This window comes from Phyllobates terribilis, unplaced genomic scaffold, assembly GCF_046119375.1.
Source record: "Phyllobates terribilis strain yellow unplaced genomic scaffold, ASM4611937v1 Scaffold_7__3_contigs__length_470593459, whole genome shotgun sequence".
Taxonomy (NCBI): Eukaryota; Metazoa; Chordata; class Amphibia; order Anura; family Dendrobatidae; genus Phyllobates; species Phyllobates terribilis.
In genome coordinates this window covers 466,395,348-466,401,402 of record NW_027362767.1, presented here as the reverse complement: position 1 = coordinate 466,401,402, position 6,055 = coordinate 466,395,348, and positions in this window count along the sequence as shown.

Genomic DNA, 6,055 nt, shown 5'->3' with positions numbered 1-6,055 from the left:
CACCCGGCGGTTTGTAGTTCAAACCAATGCCGGTGCATTTGGCCTGGGTGCTGTGCTCAGCCTGGTAAATGGGCAGGGGGAAGAGTATCCAGTGATGTTCCTCAGCTGCAAGCTCTTACCCCGGGAAGTGGCATACACCACTGTGGAGAAGGAGTGCCTTGCTATAATGTGGGCCCTGCGGAAGCTGCAGCCCTATCTCTACGGGCACAACTTCACAATAGTGACTGACCGCAACCCCCTCAGCTGGCTGCGCTGGGTGTCCAGTGACAAAGGTAAACTACTGCAGTGGAGCCTGGCTCTACAGCAGTACGATTTTACCATTCAGCACAAGAAGGGTAGTGAACATGGTAATGCCGACTAGCTGTCCCATCAAGGAGAGACTGAGAAGGTAGTCTTAAAGGGGCGATCTGTAAATCACCCCTTACGCCACCTCAAATGGGGGGATATGTAAGGGAAATATTAATGTCAGTAAAATGTTCTTCCATATTTGCCTGACATAGATGTTCACCCCCCTCCTTTACTCCCCTCACCACTTGTCAGCACCGAGTTGTCCCCTTTTCCTCAGCACAAAAGCCCCAATTAACTGTTAGAACCCTCCTGTTTGTTTTTTCCATCTTGTGTTTTGCGGTCACGTGACCATCTGCCTTTATTTTCCAGCTCCGCCCTTTTGGCTGTGCTGAACTTCAGTGTTTGATTGTTTCTCTAGCCAGGTGCTTCTGTGCCTTTCTCTGTCAGTTCGTTTGGTCCTTCTGGGACCTCTTGTACCTTTTTGTCTGTTTGTCTTTTTGTGTTCTGCAACAACTTCTCTGTTTAGGAGGTGTCCCATTTTTGTCCCAGTCCTTATTTCTTTTAGGGATCCCTCCCCTTATGCTATAGTTCTTTGTTCAGACTAGCTGAGGACAAAGGCGGGTCTGTTCGCTAGGAACAGGCAGCCCCCTACATCGTAGGGATTCAGCTTAGTCGTACTGTAGGGACAGCTTTCCCCTATCTTTCCTTAGTACTTGTTGCAGGCCATAACATTAACACACGCCTGAGAAATAGCTTACTCAAACTATGCCAGCCAAGGAGTGTTATAACTTCGTTAGGAAGCAAGCATCTTGTCTCTGAAAGACACAGGAGGTAATTAAAATTCTGGCTTGCACTAATTTGCGTGTAACTGTGAGGCTGTTTCCCGAGCCTCAAAGGGAAATTTGCAGACATGCTGACTCCGAAACAAAAAATGAAATATTGTAAGATCCAGGGTCGGACTGGGGTGTCTGGGGCCCACAAGGGCAATTGACTCTAGGGGCCCACCTACAGCTATATGCAAATATCTGTTATCTGCTATCCCTGTAATAGTGGAGCATTGACTGGCAGCTCCTGCAGATCTACTGTGCGACACTATAACTGGGATGTACAATTACTGTAGTTTTCATTAAAGGGGTTCTTTGGTTAAAACAAGTTACCACCGATCCATGGGCTCCACAGGATAGGTGATCACTTATTGATCATTTGGGTCCGAACATTGGAAAATGCATCTATCGGAAGAATGGGGAAGTTTTAGTCCTGACAGGACACTTATCCCCATTTTAAAATGCAGCGACAGGTGGGACGTCTGACCGCAGCTCCTTTCATTCTCTTGGGGGCTTGCAAAAAAGAGCAGCGCTCACAGCCACAGAGGGAATTAATGGATCAGTGGTCGCATCTCACATGCCGCGCCAATCTAATGGGGAGAAAAGCTCCACATTCTGCCAATTGTGTGGCAGCAGTCAGACCCCCACCAATCAATGTTATCACTGATCCCGTGGAGAGGTGATTACTTGTTTTCACCGGAGAACTCCTGTAAGTGCATCTCTGCAGCTCTGGTCCAAGTATTTCATCCCTAAGGCCACGCCCTACTATAAGTATTCTGTCAGTATCCGGTCAGTATTTTTTCTCAGGAGTGGGAGCCAAAACCAGGTGAGGAACAATCAGAGAAAGGGTATAATAGAAACAAGTGCACCAATTCTGCATTTATCACTCACTCCTTGTTTTGGCAGCCACTCCTGAGAAAAAATACTGACCAAATACTGATGGTGGGGCTGTGGCCTAATGGAAAAAAATCTTTTCCTAGTTAATATCAGTGAGAACAAAATGACTGCCATACACAACACAGTCCTCTATATCAACACCAATAATACCATATACAAAAGGGACAAATATCGCCACACCATGACTAGATCACATATTACCACCACGTAGTGACCGAATAATACCACATACAAGGAACAAATACAGCCACATCATAACCAGACCACATATTACCACCCCAAAGTGACCAAATACTACAATACTGATCATGAATACAAACCACAATACTAACAACACTGTTATTACTACCAGCGACATTATACACTGGAGCTCTGTACATAGTGTCAGTGTACAGGTAACACAGTGATCACCAGTGACATTATAAACAGGAGCTCTGTATATAGTGTACAGGTAATACAGTGATCACCAGTGACATACACAGGAGCTCTGTATATTCTATATACACACGTGGTCAAAATTTTTGGTACCCCTCGTTTAATGAAAGAAAAACCCATAATAGTCACAAGAAGTAACTTGAATCTGACAAAAGTAATAATGAATTAAAAATCTTTGAAAATGAACAAATGAAAGTCAGACATTGCTTTTCTGCTTCCACAGAATAAAAAAAAAATTAAACTCATGAAATAGGCCTGGACAGAAATAATGATACCCCTGAAAATAATGTGACAAAAGAGACATGTTCAATCAAGTTGTGTCCACTAATTAGCATCAAAGGTGTCTACAATCTTGTAATCAGTCAGTGGGCCTGTATATAGGGCTACAGATACTCACTGTGCCTGTATATACGGCTACAGATACTCACTGTGCTGTTTGGTGACATGGTGTGTACCACACTCAACATGGACCAGAGGAACCAAAGGAAAGAGTTGTCTCAGGAGATTAGAAAGAAAATTATAGACAAGCATGTTAAAGGTAAAGGTTATAATTTCATCTACAAGCAGCTTGATGTTCCTGTGATACAGGTGCACATATTATTCAGAAGTGTAAGATCCATGGGACTGTAGCCAACCTCCCTGGATGTGGCCGCAGGAGGAAAATTGATGACAAATCAAAGAGATGGATAATACGAATGGTAATTAAAGAGTCCAGGAAAACTTCTAAAGAGAATAAAGGTGAACTTCAAGCTCAAGGAACATCAGTGTCAGATCGTACCATCTGTCGTTGTTTGATCCAAAGTGGACTTCATGGAAGACGACCATATATCCATCCTGGCCTCCATGTGTCCAGCCTGCCCACCCATATATCCATCCTGGCCTCCATGTGTCCAACCTGCCCCCCCCATATATCCATCCTGGCCTCCATGTGTCCAGCCTGCCCCCCCACATATCCATCCTGGCCTCCATGTGTCCAGCCTGCCCCCCCATATATCCGTCCTGGCCTCCATGTGTCCAGCCTGCCCCCTCCCATATATCTGTTGTGGCCTCCATGTGTCCTGCCTGCCCCCCCATATATCCATCCTGGCCTCCATGTGTCCAGCCTGCCCCCCCATATATCCATCCTGGCCTCCATGTGTCCAGCCTGCCCCCCATATACCCATCCTGCCCCCCTTCCCATGTGTCCAGCAGGCTCCCCCCTACTTATGTGTCCAGCCAGGCTCCCCCCTTATTTGTCCAGCCAGGCTCCCCCCTTATGTGTCCAGCCAGGCTCCCCCCTTAATGTATCCAGCCAGGCTCCCCCCCTTAATGTATCCAGCCAGCCCCCCCTTGTGTGTCCAGCCAGGCTCCCCCCTAGTGTGTACAGCTGGGCTTCCCGCTCATGTGTCCAGCCAGGGCCCCCTAGTGTGTCCAGCCAGGGTTCCCCCTTGTGTTTCCAGCCAGGGTTCCCCCTAGTGTGTCCATCCAGGGTTCCCCCTTGTGTGTCCAGCTAGGCTCCCCCTTGTGTGTGCATCTGGGTCCCCCCTTGTGTGTCCAGCCAGGGCCCCCCTTGTGAGTCCAGCCAGGGTTCCCCCTTGTGTGTCCAGCCAGTGTTCCCCCTTGTGTGTCCAGCCAAGGTTTCCTCTTGTGTGTCCAGCCAAGGTTCCCTCTTGTGTGTCCAGCCAAGGCCCCCCTTGTGTGTCCAGCCATCCCATTCTGCATACACACACACACACATAGATGCCTCTTACCTTCCTGCACTCCCGTGCAGTGTCCTGCTACTCCGGTAGCTGAGTTGCGCGCCTCCTTCACAGCCGGCGCATAATGATGACGTCATACGCCGGCCAGCGAAGGGAGACGAGCAGCTTCAGCTGCTTCACTGGGATGTGTGCCGCGGCGGTTCAGGTAATGAACGCTGCGTGGGCATGTCCCTGGATACACTGTGCCTGCACTTTTAAAGGGCCCGTGCCCTTTAAAACTGCAGTTTTTATTTTTTTTCATTCTCTTCTCCCCCTCTCCTCTGCAGCAGGGGGCGGGGCCCACGGGGAAAATTCCCGATACCCCGCCAGCCCAGTCCGACCCTGGTAAGGTCCATGCGTCCGACAATAATGGGACCTATATTTTTAGAGATAGAATCAACTTGGGAATGATAGAGATATTTTTCTGGCACTGAAAACTGCTACCTAGAGCTGCAGCGCAAAAACATCAGAATAGCAGACTGCAGCTATGCGGTGTGTGGTCTCTAACTGAAGATAAAATCATAATAGAAAATGTGATATCACTTTTGGGCTTCTAGGATCAACGCGCAATGAGTTATCCCAAAAAACAGGTTTTTAATACGAATCTGAAGGGTGGAGCCCAGCCCCTGTGATGTCATCACAGGGGGGGTCTCTTCCTTCAGCATAAAATAGCTTGTTGAGGCTGAAACCGTCTTCCTTGCCTGGGAGTATATGTCTATCATAGTGGAGGACCCTGTTCGATAACAGTAAATGGAGAGTCTCCCCTCCACCTATACTGAGTCATCGCAGAGAACTTTATAGTGTAAGTTTCTCCTTTTATCCTGTTTTATTTTATGTAACAGCTTATGGATTTTAATGTCTCCTTTGTAACATTCTTGTATATATTTTTCCTAAACACTGCCTCCCTTCTGGTCCTGCTTCTTTTGTTCTGTAATCGTTCCCTTCCCAAAGCCATATATGCTACCAAAAACAGGCGTCCGGCCAGGCCTGTACTATAATTCAAACTCGGCCGGTGGTGGCAGAGAATAATAATAATTGGGCTATCGTAAAGCTGACAGTGACCGTACGGAGGGCGTTAAACACGGATTCCAGGCTTTGGACCAAGGGGTGTTACGCCATATGCTCACTGGTCACTTGCCGATATCCACATAGTGAGTAGTCTGGATGGCGTGCTCGCGACTCTGGACAAAAAACTGACAAATTGGTGGCAAGCGGTGGGATAATGCGTGATCTCCCCGGTGTCGTCACTCTGTGTGTTGGAATTCCTGACATCAAGGTTTCTAAGAGCACAGTGGCCTCCATAATCCTTAAATGGAAGAGGTTTGGGACCACCAGAAGTATTCCTAGACCTGGCCGTCCAGCCAAACTGAGCAATTGTGGGAAAAGAGCCGTGGTGAGAGAGGTAAAGAAGAACCCCAATATCACTGTGGCTGAGCTCCAGAGATGCAATAGGGTGATGGGAGAAAGTTCCACAAAGCCAACTATCACTGCAGCCCTCCACCAGTCGGACCTTTATGGCAGAGTGGCCTGACAGAAGCCTCTCCTCAGTGCAAGACATATGAAAACCCGCATAGAGTTTGCTCAAAAACACAAGAAGGATTCTCAGACTATGAGAAATAAGATTCTCTGGTCTAATGAGACAAAGATAGAACTTTTTGGTGAAAATTCTAAGCGGTATGTGTTGAGAAAACCAGGCACTGCTCATCACCTGCCCAGTACAATGCCAACAGTGAACATGGTGGTGGCAGCATCATGCTATGGGGGTGTTTTTCAGATGCATGGACAGGATGACTGGTAGTAATAGAAGAAAACATGAATGCGACCAAGTACAGAGATATCCTGGATGAAAACCTCTTCCAGAGTGCTCTGGACCTCAGACTTGGCCGAAAGTTC